Genomic DNA, 18,760 nt, shown 5'->3' with positions numbered 1-18,760 from the left:
CAAGTAAGTGATTGAAATGGTCAGCCAGGGACTGTGCTAAACCCCGTAGCACTGACCCAGCTAAAGAGGTCAGGGACTACTTAGCTACAGCTGATGGTTCTCCAGCAGGGTTACACCTGCCGATCTGTATTTAAAGGGAAGCCAAAATCTCTATCAAGTGCTGTCAACTGGTTGGAAAGTTGTTTCTATCACAGTGTGGGTCAGCATTTTAAGCAAAGAGAAAAGAAAGTTCGATCCGAAGCATGGATCTGACTGCCCAGCAAAGACGTTGCAATTTTTCCCCGCAGCCAGCTTTGGAAATGCTCAGCAACTTATATTCCTACAGGCTGCCGGTTTTGGAACCACCAACAGTCTGCCAAGATTGAAATGGTGTATTGGGGGCCCCAGACATTTTAACATTAAGCATTTTTCTTGAAGATGGTACTAAGCATAACAAAATATAAATAAAAGAGAATGAGAATTAAAATTAGAACTCAGGGAGGGGGCATTTAGCCTAGCAATTAAGACACCTGCGTCTCACATGTGGCTGTCTCCTTTCCAGCCCGGGTCTAGTTCCTCATCCCAGCTTTCTGCTGATCCAGACCCTGAAAAGCAGTGCTGAGAGCTCCAGTCACTGGGTCCCAGCACCCACATGGGAGCCCTGAACTGGGTTCCTGGCTTCTGCTTCAGCCACTTGGGGAGTGGATCACAATGACCTTGCTCACCTACTCTGTCTCCCTCTCCAATAAATAAAACATTTAAAGCAAGAAAAGCCACACAGTATCCTCGTGACACAGGTGAAAGAGAGACGTGGGGTCTGGAATTGCCCTGGTGGCAGAGGTGCAACCCTGGAGGTGAAAAGCAGACCAGGAGAACGCGATGGGGGTGCTGATGGGGGGGAGCGGTGGATGTGAGGAACTGAACAGAGCTGTAAGGTTGCACTTAAAGGGACAGCTGTTACCACTGAAGCTTCATAGTAAATAATTCTCCTGAGCAATTTTCAGAGCCTGGACTTGGAACTAGCACCTTCGAAAGACGAATGTGAAGCCCGATCCTTTGCCACCTGCCACTGGGGGACAGGCTCAAAAGCTGGTCAGGGTGCTGTTCAGTAACAACCAGGGGTCCTGTCTGAGTGAGAAAACACGTTATTCATACACAAGCTCAAAAACCAACAACCACCTGAGGGGGGAAGGAAAGGAGGAGGAGGGAGACTAAGAGAAGGAAGAGGAGGGGAAGGGGAGAGGAAGAGGGGGGAGGAGAAGAGGTGAGGAGGATGGGGAGGAAGAGGAGGAGAAGAGGAAAGGAAGAGAAAGGGGAGGATGGGGGAGGAGGAGGGGGAGGGAGACTAAGAGAGGAAGGAGGAAGGGGAAGGGGAGAGGAGGAGGGGGAGGAGAAGGGAGGGGGAGGAGAAAGGGGAGGAAGAGATGGGGGAGGAGGAGAAGGGGGGAGGAGAGGAGGTGAGGAGGGGGAGCGGGAGGAGTAGGGAGAGGTGGAGGGACGGAGGATGAGGGAGGAAGAGGAGGAGAAAGGGAGAGGAGAAGAGAGAAGAGGATGGGGAGGAGGGGGGAGGGAGACTAAGAGAGGAAGGAGGGGGAGGGAGGAGGGAGGAGGAGAAGGGGAGGAGGGAGAAGGGGAGAAGGGAGAGTAGGGGAAGGAAGAGGAAGAGAGGGAGGAGAAGAGGGGGAGGAAGAGGAGAAGGGGGAAGAGAAGGAGAGAAGAAGGGGGAGGGGAGGAGGAGTGGGAGAGGGGAAGAGGAGGAGAGGAGAAAGAGGGAGGGGAGGAGGAGGAGTGGGAGAAGAGGGGGGAGAAGGAGAGAAGAGGGGAAGGGGAGGAGGAAGTGGAGGAAGTGTCGTGTTTGCCTCCTCCTTCATCAAGATCCTGCAAAGCAGCTATGTCTGCAGCTGAGTGCTGCAACAACAGCTCTAAGGGCAGTAGGACTGAAGCAGGAATACAAGGAGACATCCGTAACAAGCACAGCACCTTGAAGAGAGGAGACGAACAAGTCCCTCCCCACCGCCTTTGAGGCCCTGGCTCAGGGGATTTCCTGTTGCCAGGGAGACAGTGAGCTGCAGAACATGGGTAGAGCCCATGGCACAGACTGCTTACCCAGGCAATCCTGTCTGGAGAGGCAGACAGCAGCCAGAGACCGGCAGCACAGTGAGGAGCGCTACCTACAAAACTCTGGGCTCCCGGATTTCAGACGGGAAACCTGCGCAGGACCCCCTGCACTCCTTGGAGCAGGAGAAGTGGTGGGGAGGCACCATTGTGGGGTGGAACCAGCCCACAAGAAACTCCTGCCTGTCTTCCTTCCGGTGGTCCAAGAGACATCCCTACATTTTATTAGGCCAGGCTGAGCAGGGCCAGTCTACCTCAGCTCAGCAAGGCAACTCTGTCAACCCAGACCCACAAAAATTCTATGCTGGGCAGTCATTGGGGCAGGGCAACTGAGATAGCCCCTAGGAGCCCTCCCCACACAGCTGAAAAGTCAGGCTGCAGCTGGGTTCCTGTGTACTGCCCTGCACTCCCCAGTCTGACCACAGAGGCTCAGGGATCCCTACACCCTGGGGACAGCTCTCACAGTGGGGCAAGAGGGCACACTATGGAGTGTTAGTGCTCCCGGACTGTCGGCACATCTGGGTGGATGAAGTACACTGACGCCATGAGCTCAATCTGAGCTATGACTCAACCAGTTCACCTTGGCACAAGGAAAAGGTGGGATTCCAGACACCACCACCAGGCTCCAACATCACTCCCCACAGCTGACTCTAGTTGGAGATGCCCCGCCATGCCCCCCTCTGGTGTCACTCTGCACTGCTGCTCCACCAAAAACAGTGGCCAGGTCTCCCTGCCCCCATCCAGCACATACTCCTGGAGCCTGGGCACTCCTTGGTTGTTCTGCCTGGCCCAGAAATACCTCACTCTGCAGGATTTCCAACAGGGCTTTTTGTGCTAAGGCTAATGCAGCTTCCTGGGTTCTCTGGCCTGCAGAAGCCTCGCTTGGTCCAGGTACAAAGAGGGGCTCAGCCCCTCCCATGGAAGCTGCCAGAGTTGTTCCTCACTTGATACTTGCGCCTGCACCCAATGCAAACCACTGAGCAGCAGAGAGTGGCCTCAGAAAATTTGTCCTGCTGGTATAGAGCTAAAGTGACTCACACATATCCAACCACTGTCTCAACATTAGAGCAACTCATGGAGCTCTGGGCCTGGGCAGCAGCTACAGGCTCTTAATTTAATCAGCTCTTGGAGCCTGCACTGAGTTCACATCTCCAGTGCATGACTCGGACACTGGCTGGGAACCTACAAGCCGGGCACACGCACAACATCAGCAAGGCTGGCTCCCTGCACCTGAGAAGCTCATCACACCAGTCAACCCCTCCAAAGACAGCTGGAGACATGCGTGCCAGGAACCTCGGGGACTACCCTGAGCCACAGGAAGAGCCAGATCCCTACTACAGCTACCATCAGCTAGAGTTACTAAAGGAATACGGGACGATTCTACAAAATCTAATAAGAACTCAAGATAACATCTTCAGGTGTAGAGCCCAAGATCAACAGCACCCAACCTTCGGAGCAGAAGAAAAAAGACATCCCCCAGATGCATAAAAACCATCGCAGAAAGACAGCACACATGAACAAGGAAGGCCATGTGACTCCCCAAAAGGGACACAATAACATGCTAGCACTGGACTCAAAAGAAGTCGACAATGATTAGATGCTTGAGAAAGAATTAAGTACAGTGATCTTTAACTTTATCCACATCGGCACATGGCATGGATGAGAAATTCAGTAAAGAGACTGAGATACTTTAAAAGAATCCAATGTATGGGGTCAGAGCTGTGGCATAGTAGGTAAGGACCCACCCTCTGAAAAGAAACAGCAAAACAACAACAGAGCTAATCTATATTAGAGGCCAAACAGATCTTATAGAGATCTCCAAAACATTCCATCCCAGAGATATAGAATACACATTCTTTTCATCAGTATATGGAACATTCTTTATAAAGACAATATCCAGTAGAAGGAGGCTATAAATTAACAATAGAACCTCTAGAAAATATACAACCACAGGGAAACTGAACATACTTCTGAATGAATAGTGAGTTATAAAAGACAGCAAAATGGAAACCAGAAGGGGCCTTGAAATGAAGTGAAAACACAGCATATTAAAATTTATGGGTACAGTAAAAAGTGGTTTTAACAGAAAAGTTAGTTACAACATCCAAAAACTGGAAAAATCAAATAGATGATCTAACAATATATTTTTCAGTGACCTAGAAAACCAAGAATAAACCAAAGCCAAAATTATCAGAGGAAAAGAATAAAAATAAAAAATCAATTAACAAAATAGAAATAATAAAAACTATACAAAAGATCCATGAAATTAAGAGCTTATTTCTGAAAAAAATAAATAAAATAAAGCATTGGCTCAATTAACTAAGAAAAAATGATACAAATTAGAAAAATCAGAGATTAAAAACACAGATCTTACAACCAACACCACAGAAATATAAAGAATTATTAGGAATTACAACAAACAGCTATTGGCCAACAAACTGGAAAATCTAGAAGAAACGGACAGATTTCTAGACACATAAATTACCAAAATTGAAGCACGAAGACATGGAAAACCTAAATAGAGTGATAACCAAGGCTGAGACTCATTCACTAAGAAAAAACTTCCTTACCAAAGCAGCTCAGGACCAGATGGCTTCACTACAGAATTCTACTAAACTTTTAATGAAGAACTAATTCCAATTCTTCTGAAATTATTCAAAACAATTTAAAGAAAAGCAATGTTTCCAAACTAGATCTGTGAGGTGATCATTACCTTAACCCCCAGACCAAACAAATATATAAAAAAAGAAAACCACAGACCAACATCCCTGATAAAAATGGATGCAAAATACTAGCAAACTGAATCCAACAGCACATCAAAAAACATGGACCAAGTGGATTCATCCAACGGATGAGGAGATGGTTCAACATATGCCAACCAATAAATATGATACATCATATTAAGAAAATTAAGTTTAAAATTGTATGATATGACTTATTAGATGGGTAGAGAAAATACTTGACAAAATATAATATCCTTTCATGATACAAAAAAATAACTCTTAAGCAAATTGGGAACAGAAGGTACATACCGCTACACAATTAAGGAAGTATGTGAGAAATCCACAGGCAGCATATTAAAATGGGCTGAGCACCAAAAAGGAAACCTGTTAAAGTGCAATGAACACTATGAGAAACAGTGACTTGATCAGCATAGCCCTGACTGTTGATGAACAACTTAATACATTATCCCTCTTAGTATTTTTGTTTGTTTGTTCTACTTAATACTTTTGGTTGAATAGTGTAATCAATACACAGTTATTCTCAAGTGTTGAAACTTAACTGAAAAGTGATCGCTGTTAAATATAAGAGTGGGAGTAAGAGAGGGAAGAGATGTGCAATTTGGGACATGCTCAAGCTGACTTACCTCAAACGGTAGAGTTAGAAACATACCAGGGGATTCCAATTCAATCCCATCAAGGTGGCATGTACCAATGCCATCTCACTAGTCCCGGTGATCAATTTCTGTTCACAATTGATCATAATGATAGGACTAAGAGTCAAAGGGAGCACATAAACAAGACTAGTGTCTGCTAATACTAGCTGATAGAATAAAAAAAGGGAGAGAACAATCCAACATGGGAAGCGAGATACACAGCAGACCCATAGAATGGCAGATGTCCTAAACAGCACTCTGGCCTCAGAATCAGCCCTTAAGGCACGCAGATCTGGCTGAAAAGCCCATGAGAGTATTTCAGGCATGGAAAGCCAAGACACTCTGGAAAAAAAAAAAAAAAAAAACTAAATGAAAAATCTCCACGAGTGAGATCCCAGTGGAAAGAACAGGTCAAAGAAGGAGGTACTGTTCTCTGAAGGGAGGAGAGAACTTCCACTTTGACTACGACCTTGTCTAAAGATGATCAGAGTCGGTGAACTCAGGGGGTTTCCATAGCCTTGGCAGCTCATGACAAGAGCCTAGGGTGATTACTGATGCCACAAACAAGAGTGTCAATTTGTTAAGTCAACAACAGGAGTCACTGTGCACTTACTCCTCATGTAGGATCTCTGTCCTTAATGTGCTGTACATTGTGATTTAATGCTATAACCAGTACTCAAACAGTATTTTTCACTTTGTGTTTCTATGTGGGTGCAAACTGTTGAAATCTTTACTTAATATATGCTAAACTGATCTTCTGTATATAAAGAGAATTGAAAATGAATCTTGATGTGAATGGAAGGGGGGAGGGAGAGGGAAAGGGGAGGGTTGCGTGTAGGAGGGAAGTCATGGGGGGGGAACCATTGTAATCCATAAGCTGTACTTTGGAAATTTATGTTCATTAAATAAAAGTTTAAAAAAAATAAAATGGGCAAATCCTGGAAGCATTTCTACCGAGATCTGGAACTAGGAAAAGATGCCTACTCTCTCCACAGTTATTCAATAGAGTTCTGAGAGTGTTAGCCACAGCAGTTGGGTAAGATAAAGAAATCAAAGGGATATAAATGGGAAAGCACAATGTTAAATTATCCCTGTTTGAAGATGGCATGATCCTTTACATGAAAGAACCAAAAGACTTCATAAAGAGATTTTTAGAACTAAAACAAGTTGCAGCATATAAAATCAATACACACACATCAAAAGCCTTATACATCAACAGTTTTCTGACTGAGAAAGATCTTATATGAAAAGTCACTTTCACAGTAGCTACCAACACTTAAGTATCTTGGGATAAATTTAAGCAAGGATATGAAAGACTTCTATAATAAAAATTACAAAACATTAGATAGAGTAACACAAAAAACAGAAAAATTTTCCATGTTCATGGATTAGAATAATAACTTCAAAATGTCCATACTACCCAAGACAATTGACACATTCAAGATGTACACATTTGCAACCAACTAATCTTTGACAAATGAACTAAAATCAGTCCCTAGAGAAAGGACAGTCTCTTCAACAAGTGGTGTTGGGAAAACTGGATTTCCATTGCAGAAGTTTGAAACAAGAACCCTACATTACACCTTATAGACAGTCAACTCTCAATGGATCAAGCATCTAAACTTAAGATCTGAAAGTATCAAATTACTACAGCAGAACATTGGGGAAATGCTGCTTGACATTGGCATAGGCAAAGACTTCTTGGATAAGACTCCAGAAACAAAAGCAATAAAAGCCAAAATAGACAAATGGGATTGCATCATGATACGAAGCTTCTCCATAGTAATTAGTTTGCTGATGAGGCAACCAACAGAATGGGAGAAACTATTTGCAAACTACACATCTGATAAAGGATTAATATCTAAAAATGTGTAAGGAGCTCAAGACAATCCACAACAAAACAAGCCATCCAGTTAATGCATGGAAAGAAGAATATGAACAGCCATTTTTCAAAAGAAAAAATACAAATGGCCAATAGACTTAAGAAATATGCTGAATCTCACTAGCTATCAGGGAAATGAAAATTAAAATCACAAGGGGGTTTCACCTCACCCCATTTAAAATTGCGGTTATCCAATAATCAAAAAGCAATATGTGCTGGCAAGGATGTGGAGAAAAAGTGCAAACGCAAACTGGTCAAATCATTATGGAAAACAGGATGGCGATCCCTCGGGAAACTACAAACAGATCTAACATATGGCCCAGCTATCCCACTCCTGGGAGTCTACCCAAAGGTAATGAAATCAGCATACGAGGAGTTACCTGCTTTCTCATGTTTCTAGCAGCTCGCTTCAACAGCAGAGATCTGGAATCCACCTCGATGCCCACCAAAGTATGACTGAGAAAGAAAATGTGGTAGGTAGGAATGATGGACTATTACTCAGCCATAAAAATGAACGAAATCTTGACATTTTCACTGGAATAGATGGAACTGCAGATCAACACGCTAAGTGAAATAACCCAGTCTGGGAAAGGTAAGCCACACGTCTTCTCCTCTTTGTGCCAGTACAGGGTGTAACAGTTGTGAGGATGTGGTGTCCTTTGGTACACATTACAAACACTGCTGCACTGAATCATACCACGTAACTATCAGTATACCTTAACCTCGTGCTGCGAGCACTGTCATGGGAATGCCCTACTTTTTAATATTATTCTATCTCTTATCAAGAAAAAATTTTAAAGGCTCAAGGAATTTAAGAGCCTAAAAACCATCTTCTCAATGAACAAAGTCTGACTTTCAAGACAATCAGTATTGAGGCCAGAAGCTACACCAACATCTTGAAGGGTCTTTTTTTTTTTTTTCTGGGTGCAGAAGACTTTATTGATGGTTTCATGACAAGGTAGGGCTCCCTAAGCCCCTCCCCTCCTCCAGGGGGTCTGGGATGGAAACTGTGAAGAGGGGCAGATTCTCAGCATGGTGGGGACTGAGTGGGGGCAGGGACTCCCCAGCGGCTGAGGGCCTCTGGTGCTCTCGCTGGGGCCGGTGGTTTGAGGGCTCTTACTCCTTGGAGGCCATGTGGACCATGAGGTCCACCACCCTGTTGCTGTAGCCAAATTCGTTGTTGTAGAAGGGTCTTTTTTTTCTAGCAATTTCATAGTCACCAGTCTTAAACTTTAGAAGTCTTTGATCCATCTTGAGTTGATTTTTGTGTATGCTGAGAGGTAAAGATCTGATTTCGTCCATTTGTCTACCTATGCATAGCTCTGTGAGCACCAGTTACTGCAAAGAATATCCTTTCTAAAATGTATATTCTTGGCGCTTTTGTCAAAAATCAGTTGGCTATTCATACAGGGAATTTCTGGGTTGTACATGCTATTCCATTGATCTGTGTATCAGTGTTTTATGCAAGTATGCTATGTTAATTACCACAGCTTTGAAATAAACTCTGAAACCAGATATCGTGATACCTCTAGCTTGAATACTTTTCTCCTCAGGATCACTTTGGCTGTTCCTGGTCTTTTTTGATTCAATATTAATCTTAACACTATTTTTTTTTATTTTTATAAAAAGTGTCATTGGTGTTTTGATCAGTAGTGCACTGAATGTGTACATTGCTTTAGGTCATTTAGGAATTTTAACAATATGAATTCTTCTAATCCATGAGCAACAATTTCTTTGCATTTTTTGTTGCCTTTAAGATTTGTCTCAATGTTTTATAATTTTCATGGTAGGATACTTCACTTCTTTGGTTTAACTTGTTCAATATTTGATATTTTTGTAGATATGAAATGGATTTCTCTTCTGATTTTCTTATGGCAAGATCATCATCATTGTATAAAAACACAAATATTTTACATGTTGTCTCTGTATCCTGTGATGTCACTGAATTGGCTTGTCAGCTTTTCAGCTGGAGTGGGTAAGGTTTTCCAAGTACAACATCATGTCACCTGCAAACATGGATATTTTCACTTCTTCCTTTCCAGTTTCAAGACCCTTTAATTGTTTCTCCTCCCTAATTCCTCTTGCTAATTCTTCCAGTACTATATTGAATAGGAGTGGTTAAAGGGGACATCCTTGCCTTGTTCCAGATATGAAATCAGTGCAAAACATGGACAAAAACATCAGCAAATTGAGGAGATAGAAATATTGAAGAAAACCAAACACATCAGAAATATAATTGTAAAATAAAAAAATACAGTAGAAAGCCATAAAACAGACTTGAGGCTTAAGAATCTGATCTAGGGGCTGGCGCCATGGTACACTAGGTTAATTCGCCACCTGCGGTGCCGGCATCCCATATGGGCGCTGGTTCTAGTCTCGGTTGCTCTTCTTCCAGTCCAGCTCTCTGCTGTGGCCTGGGAAAGCAGTGGAGGATGGCCCAGGTGCTTGGGGCCCTGCATCCGCATGGGAGACCAGGAAGAAGCTCCTGGTTCCTGGCTTCAGATTGGCACAGCTCCAGCTGTTGCAGCCATTTGGGGAATGAACCAATGGAGGGAAGACCTTCCTGTCTCTCTCTCTCTCTCTCTCTCTCTCTCACTGTCTCTAACTCTACCTGTCAAATAAATAAATAAAATCTTTAAAAAAAAATTCTCTGATCGGGAAGAAATGTCTTTTGAAATACGTTGCTCAGAATAAAACAAGAAAAAATTAGAAACACTGAAAACATGACATTTAGGATCTAGGTACATCAAATGTACAAACACGTGGTCTTAGGAGTTCCTGAAGAAAAAAAAAAGAATAGTTTAGAAAACATATTTATTGATATAATAGCAAAAAATTCCTGTAAGTTGGAAAGATATGTAATCTAATAGAGGAAACACAAATAACCCCAAATAGGTATGATCAGAAAAGATCCTTAGCACAATACATTACAGTCAAGCTTTCAAATGTAAAACATGAAGAGAATATCCTTAAATTTTCAAGATAAAAATTCCAGGTCATTTTCAAAGATATGCTCATCAGACTCATAGCAGACTTCACAACAGAAACTCTAGAAGCCAGGAGACAAGGGAGAGATATAGCTCAAAGTATAAAAGAAAAAATTGCCAGTCTGGTATACTCTGTCCAGCTAAGCTCTCTTTCATAAATGAAGGTGAAATAAAGCTCATCCAAAACAAGCAAAAATTTCAAGAATTTAACACCATTTGGCTACTCTTACAAATGATACTCAAGGATGTTCTACAATAAACAAAGATAACATCATGAAAGATTGCATAGGCATAAAACCACGTTGAAAAAGAACAAAAGAGATTCAAATAAAAAAATACATGTATTTGTGGAAAACTGGCACATTCAAGTCATTATCTATCAATAATAGCCTTCAAAGTAAATGGATTAAATCCCCCAATTAGGAGATATAGACTGGCTCTAAGGTCTAAGTATATGCTGCCTACAAGAAACACACTTCACCAACAAAGATACACAAAGACCGAAAGTAAAAGGGTAAAAAAAAAAATTCTATGCAAATAGAAATCAAAAATGAATAGGAATAGTTATACCCAAATTGTCGCTCCCCGTCTTCATGGAGGAACGACACAGGACCCTGCGCTGTTCTTTTGTCTGCTCGGCCCTCCCCGGGTTTGCTGCTGGTTCTTCCCAGGTTGGCTACCAACCCTTCCACCTCCGTGGAAGGGCGGTTCCCCCTGCCACATTCCCCACTTCCACAGGGGAGCGGCACACCGCCGGCCGGCTCTCTCGGGGGCTGCACAGGTGTTCCTTCAGATAGATGTTCCCTGGTGTATGTTGTCTCTCTCCTCCTTTATAGTCCTCTTCCACCAATCCCAACTCTGCTACCCACATGCCGAGTACGCTGCTCTCCTGCAATCAGGAGCAGGATCAGCTATTGCAGGTCATCACTCAAGTTGGCGAGAGGCAGCTGCGTAGAATTTGTTACTCCCTTCTCAGCACCATATTGTGGGAGAGCAGATGCATAGAATAAGTCTTAATTCCAGTAACAGTCTAGTCCGAGTTGCTCCCCACACCAAATCAGACAAAATATACTTTCAGACAAAAATTGTAATAATTAAGGGATCAAATTAACAAGAAGATGTGATTATAGGAAATGTTTATGCTCCCAATGCTAGAATATCCAATTTTATAAAACCAATGTTAATATATCTAAAGTTATTTAAAAACTCCAGCAAAATAATGCAGGGGGACTTCCACATCCAACTTCCATCAGTGGACAGATTAACCAGACAAAAAAATCAACAGAAATATAATTAATTAATACTATACATTGACCTGATAGACACTTATAAAATACTCCATCCCAGAGACACAGAATACAGAATCCTTTCATCAATGCATGGAACATTCTCTACAATACACCTTACATTAGGCCATAAAATAAGCCTCAACAATTTCAAAAATTCAAATAATATTTATCTTTTCTAAAGTCAATGGAATGAAGCTAAAAATTAACAAATGAACAACATGCTGCTGAGTAAACACTAGGTCATAAAAAAACAAAAGAAAAATTAAAACTTCCTTGAAAAGAACGAAAATAAAATGCAACATACGGGATACAGCAAAAGCAGTGTGGAGAGAAAAGTTTATTGCACCACATACCTCATCAAAAAATTGGTATCAAACAAATGATCTAACAGTGTATTTCAAGGACCTAGAAAGTCAAAACCAAAACAATCTCAAACTAGAAGAAATAATAAAAATTATAAAATAAAGTAACAGGTTAGAAATTACAAAACTATACAAAAAAATCTGAATTGGGAAGATGAAGTCAAATTATCTCTGTATGCAAATAACATGATCCATTATACAGAGGAACTCAAAGACTCCACTAAAAGAATATTAGAACACCTAAGAAAATTTGGCAAAGTTGCAGGATATAAAATCAACACATAAAACTCAATAGCATTCTTAAACACCAAAATATTGTGGCTGCGAAAGAACTTGTAAGATCGATCAGTCCCATTCAAAACTGCTAAAAATAAAAATTAAATACCTAGGGACAAATTTAATAAAAGATCTAAAACTGTCTACAATGAAAATTACAAAACAATAATTAAAGAAATAGAAGAGGACACACAGAAGAGGAAAAACCTCCCATGGTCATGGATTGGAAGAATTAATATCATCAGAAAGTCAACAGTACCAAAAGCAATTTACACATTCACTTCAAATCCAATAAAAATTCCAAGGACATTCTTCACAGACTGAGCCATTCCAAAAATCAGATGGAAGCACAAAAGACCACAAATAGCCAAAGCAATGTGAGACAGTACAAAAATAAGACACATTAACAGAATAGACTTGAAGATGTGCTAATTGGCTATTGTAACTCAAAAAGCCCAATAGGCACAGAGACAGACACGTGAACCAGTAGAACAGAACAGAACCCCTAGAAATTAACACACACATTCGCAGCCTACTAATCTTTGACTAACGAGCTAAAACCATACCCTGGAGCAAGTACAGACTCTTCAACAAATGGTGTGGGGAAAATTGGAGGTCCAAATGCAGAATTTTAAAATGAGAACCCTTCCTTACACCCTATACAAAATCAACTCAAAATCAATCAAGGATCTAAACTAAGACTTGAAAACATCTAGTAAAAGGAAAACACAGGAGCCACTCTGCACAACACTGGCATAGGCAAAGGCTTTTTGGATAAGACAAATGGTGTTACATCAAGAAACTTTTGCACAGAAAAGGCAACAATTAAAGTACAGAGGCAACCAACAGAATGGGAAAAAGTATTTGCAAACTATGCATACAATATAATATTAATATTCAGAATATATAAGAAACTGAGGTCAGCATAATAAAGAGTTACATGTACTCCTAAGTTTATTGCAGCTTAACTCACAATAGCTAACATATGCAATCAACCCAGATGTCCATCAACTAACGACTGCATAAAAAAAAAAATGTGATGTAGACACACAGTGGAATACTATTCAGCCAAAAAAGAATGAAATCTTACCTTTCCAACAAAATTGAAGCAACTTGAGATCATTAAGCTTAGTAAAATCAGGCATTCCCCAAATGCTAAATCTGATATATTTTCTCTGATATGTGGTAGCTAACACAGAACACAAAAAATGTCTAAGAATGAAACTGACAACTTATGATTTGATTACTTATAGCCGTTGTCTATATACCTGTAGAACAATGATCTTTCTACTTTTTTAGCTGTTGAACATTATGGTCAGTAATGAATTAAGCCTGTCATTATAAATTCAAAGTATGTTGTCACAAAATTTAAAGAAAAAAGAAGAAAGGGAAGCAAAGAGGATTGAAGGAGAGAGGAGGGAGGAAGAACGGTTACTGTAGAATTTTACCTATGAAATACAGGAAATCTGTTCTCTTTATACTAATAAAAATAAAAAATTAAAGAACAACAAAACAAAAATCCAGTTAAGAATTGCACAAAGTATGTGAACAGGCATGTTTCAAAGGATGAAATACACAGGGCAAACAGACACATGAGAACATGCCAAAGATCACTAGTCATCAGAGAAATGCAAATAAAACCTTGATGAGATATCACCTCACTCCAACTAGAATGTCTATTATCCAAAAATCAAAAAATAAGGAATGCTGGCAAGTGTGTGGAGAACAAGGTACCCTAATACACTGTTGGTGAGAGTGTAAACTAGTCCAACAATTATGTAAGACAGTAAGGAAATTTCTCAAACATCTAAAAATAGGTTTACCATAATGACTCTGCCATCCTACTCCCAAGAAGATACCCCAAGGATATGAAATCAGCATATGTAAGAGAACTGCACTCCCATGTTTATAGCAGCTCAGTTCACAATAAGAAAATATGGAATCTACCCAGACATCCATCAACTGATAATCCAGAAAATCAGAAAATGTGTCTGTATGTACATATGGATATATATTATATAACACATATATTACATGATGTAATATTACTCAGCCATAAAAAGAATGGAATCATAACATATATAAGAAAATAGATACAGCTGTGGGCCATTATACTAAATGAAATAAGCCAAACCCAGAAAGACAAGTATCACAATTTTCTCTTATTTGTGGAAGTTAATATATAGAGTATAAAAACTGTGAAGATGTCACATCATTTGGTTTATAGTTACAAATATTGCTTCAATGACTCACATTGTGCAAACCACAATACAGTGTTCTTTGCCTATATTATAAGCATTGTCATGAATTCTTCACTGTGATATTAATATCTGTTCCAGGAAAAAAACGCATATATGTGGATGAATATAATGTCTACACTTGAACTGTACATGGCAGAATGTTAAAAAGTTTGAAATGTATTTTTTAAATTAACAATTTTTTAAATTAACTGTATTTTTTAAATTAACAATCAACACAGGGAACTATGGAAATTATACAAGTCCATGAGAATCATATAACATGGTCCTGAACAACAAATGGGTCACCAAGAAAATTAAAAGATAAAGTGTAACATTTTTTGAAACACATGAAAATTGAAATACAGCATACCAAATCCTATGGGACACAGCCAAATAAGTTCTAGCAATAAATGCCTACATAAAAAAATTTGCAATAGTATTATGTAAGAAACAAGAAAAAGCGAAAGTAAACCAAAACCAAAATTAGTACAAGAAAAGAAATAATCAAAGAAGCCAGTCCCCAACAGACAAATACCGTATGTTCTCCCTGATCTGTGATAACTGAAAGAGTACCTAAAAGGTCATCTCTCAGAAGTGAAACTGACACTTTAAGATGTGATGTCTTTGAGTAGCTCTTGTGTCAACTGTTGAGGAAAAGTTTTTTAATACATATACTATTTGTTGAACTCTTTACTTAGTGTAGGGTTAATCTTATGTGCAGAAAGTTAATTGAAAATAGATCTTAGTACAAAATAAGAACGCAATAGGAGCCAGAGGAGAAGGGTAGGAGTGTGGGTGAGGGGGAGGGTAGGATGGGAAAAATCACTATGTTCCTAATTTTGTAATTATGAAATGCATGAAGTTTGCTTTTGTTTCTAGGTTAAAAAAGAATATAACAAAAAATTTTTAACAATATAGGTAGGGCCGGCACCATGGCTCACTAGGCTAATCCTCCGCCTTGCGGCGCCGGCACACCGGGTTCTACCCCAGTCGGGGTGCCAGATTTTGTCCCGGTTGCCCCTCTTCCAGGCCAGCTCTCTGCTGTGGCCCGGGAGGGCCGTGGAGGATGGCCCAAGTCCTTGGGCCCTGCACCCGCATGGGAGACCAGGAGAACCACCTGGCTCCTGGCTTCGGATCAGCGCGATACGCTGGCTGCAGCACGCCGGCCGCGCGGCGGCCATTGGAGGGTGAACCAACGGCAAAAGGAAGACCTCTCTCTCTGTCTCTCTCTCTCACTGTCCACTCTGCCTGTCAAAAAAATATATATAACAATATAGGTAAGCTGAACAAAAAGCATCACTTCAAAGAAATGCCAAAGGGGGAACTGTCTAAAGCTAAGGTAGTGTTGTTGTTTATTTTATGTTAATTACAAGCATATATCCCTAATTAAAAAATAAAAGCTAAGTTTGTCATCACTTGATGATGGAGCACACACCCACTTTCAGGGTGTGTGTGTGTATATTAAAAATATATTTGGAAAAAAAAATCTGAGAACAATGAAGGACATCGAAACAAAAAGTATTTTAAAAAATCAATGAAACAAAACAGCAAGAAACTAAAAGGGATACATTATAACTGATACCACAGAAATCCAAAGAATCATTTGCAACTATTATGACTAACTTAAGGTCTATGAAAAATATGTTACCAAAATATTACGATTGATTTTCAAAAATTTTTCCACCAAAATAAATTCATCCCTCAATTTTATTTTCCATAAACTTTTTGAAATATCCTCCTATATGTTATCAAATTGGAAAATCAAGAATGGGTAAATTCCTGCACATATAACCTACAAAGACTGAAACAGAATAAAAAGAAAACCTACACAAATCCTTATTAAACAGTAAAACTCAATAAAATTAAAAAGTCTCCAAAGAAAAATCCAGGACTAAATACTTTCCTTGATGAAATCAACAAAGCTTTTAAAGAAGAACTAAAACGAATTATCTTTCCAAAATTATAGCAAAAAAAGTAATTCTCTCAAACTCATTCAACAACATGAGCATTATCTTGGTATCAAAACTAGAGAAGGATACAGCAACAAAATACTAGCATACTAAATCCAAAAAGACATCCAGATTGTCATCTATCTTACCAAATGGCCCACATCCAGTGATGTAAGGATGGCTCAACAATTACTAATCAATAAACATAATACATCACATATGGAATAAGGGACAGGAACTCTTATGATCATCTTAACTGACATAGAAAAGGTATTCAATAGAATTTAGTGTCTTTTCATGATAAAAAGGTGTACAAACTAAGTACAGGAAGAATATACTGCAAAAAAAAAAAGGAAAGAGAAGGGGAGAGGAGAGAGGAGAGAGAGGAGAGGAGAGGAGGAGAGAGGAGAGGAGGGGAGAGGGGAGGAGGGGAGAGGGGAGAGGGGGAGAAGAGAACATACCACAACACAATTAACACAAAATACACCAGTTATGTCTCCACATATCAAACACGTAAATGTAAAACACTCATCTACTGGAAGAAAACATAGGGAAAGTACTTCAGGACACTGATCTTGGCAAAGATTTCTTGGATATTATCACAAAAGCACAGGTAACAAAAAACAAAAATTGACAAATGTAATTGCAGCAAACTGACAAACTTTCACCCAGCAAAAGACACAACAAGCAGCGACAACCACAGAACTGGAGAAAGCGTACAAACTGTTCATCTGGTAAGAGATTAATACACAGAATATGGAAGAACAAAAACAACCTCATTTTTAACACAGGCAAATAGTCTGAGTAAACATTTCTTAAAAGAAGATCAACAAATGGCCAACAAGTGTCTGAGCCAATGCTCAACATCATTGATCATCAGGAAATGCAAATCAAAACCACAATGAGGTGTCACTTCAGTACCATTACAAATACACAAAATAACAAATGCTGGTGAGGGCATGAACAAAGGGTCACTACTATACTCTGTTGGTGTGAATGCAAATCAGAATGTCCATATGGGAAACAGGGTAGAAGCTCTTCTCTGAACTTGAAGTGGAACTATTCTGCCGTCTAGTAATTCCACTACTGGTGTTCTGCATACTCAAAGGAAAGGTTAGAAATAGGTCAAAGAGACATCTGCAGCCTACATTTATCACAGTACTATTCACAATAGCCAAGATGCAAAATCCACCGAGTTGTCCCTCACTGTGTGAATGGATAAAAATACACACACACACACACACACACACAGCTCCATGCAATGCCAAGATGTGTGGCACAGACACGTTGTTTCCAAGTTCAAGAGAGAGACCAAAATGAATTAGAATATACTATCTGGGAATAGTAATACCATAATGTGCTAAAGAGTTTACATATGATTAATAGAGATTTTACTTTAAGGTACTCTCTTGAGTACCTTAAAACGTAATAGAAGAATAGAGTGATGTGAAGAAGTTTTAAAATTCACATCATTTTTTTTCAGAATATGCATTTTTGTGAACTTTTTGAAGATCCCTGATAAATACTGTCTTAGCGCTTTTTAATGTGTATTTCTGTAACAAAATCCCTGAGGCTGGGTCCTTTTAAGTCTTTAAAAGACAATACACTTATTTGGCTCACAATTCTGGAAGACCAAGAGCATGATGGCAGAGGCAGCTCCTGGTGAGGGTCTCATAGCCATTCAAATATGGCAGAAAACCAGAAAGGGAAAGCAGGTGCAGGCAGAACAGCCGGAGGGGAGGCACCACATTTCCTTTGTAATAGCTCACTCTAGAAATCATTAATCCAGGGCATGAAAGAAAGAACTCACTTCTACAAGTTAAGCAGTCCCTCTTAAAGGCCTCTGCATTTCTCAATACTTTTACACTGGTGACTAAACTTCTGTGTGAGTTTTGGTTGAGACAAACCATACTCAAAGCACAGCAAACACCCCCATTATTTCTGGTCCAAAGTCAGATAACAAGAAAGAACATTCTTAGTATTAACTAAATCCAAACTACAAATGCTACAGGAGCTCTGAAAAAGTAAGAACCAGGTTCAATCTCTAGATGAAGAAAGGAAGGAGTAAGGCAGCTGGTCAAAAATATGAGCTATGTATGGGTGCAGAGGACGCCTCCTTTTCACTTCCCGCACTCCAAACACACTTCTAGGGTGACCCTACATAGGACAACATGACATTGTTCCAAGTATGAAATGGCCCTGGACAAAAAGGTGTTTCAGCTTCCAGGGATCCCATGGACCATTCAGGCTTCCAGTCTTCCTTCCAGCAGCACAGAAACCAACAGTCCTGCTTGGTTTTCAGGAA

General features: G+C 40.1%; 1 protein-coding gene across 15 annotated transcripts in view; it reads right to left on the bottom strand.

Annotated features, from left to right (window-relative positions):
- The window catches only part of LOC103348950 (uncharacterized), a 395,863-nt gene that overhangs the window by 30,123 nt on the left and 346,980 nt on the right, over positions 1-18,760 (bottom strand). The gene's annotated exons all lie outside the window — the stretch shown is intronic.

The sequence above is a fragment of the Oryctolagus cuniculus genome, chromosome 9 (genome assembly GCF_051225735.1).
Source record: "Oryctolagus cuniculus isolate XC-2025 breed Fujian yellow rabbit chromosome 9, ASM5122573v1, whole genome shotgun sequence".
NCBI classification, from domain to species: domain Eukaryota; kingdom Metazoa; phylum Chordata; class Mammalia; order Lagomorpha; family Leporidae; genus Oryctolagus; species Oryctolagus cuniculus.
The sequence above is the reverse complement of the archived record's forward strand: the minus strand, read 5'-3'. Positions and strand labels throughout refer to the sequence as shown.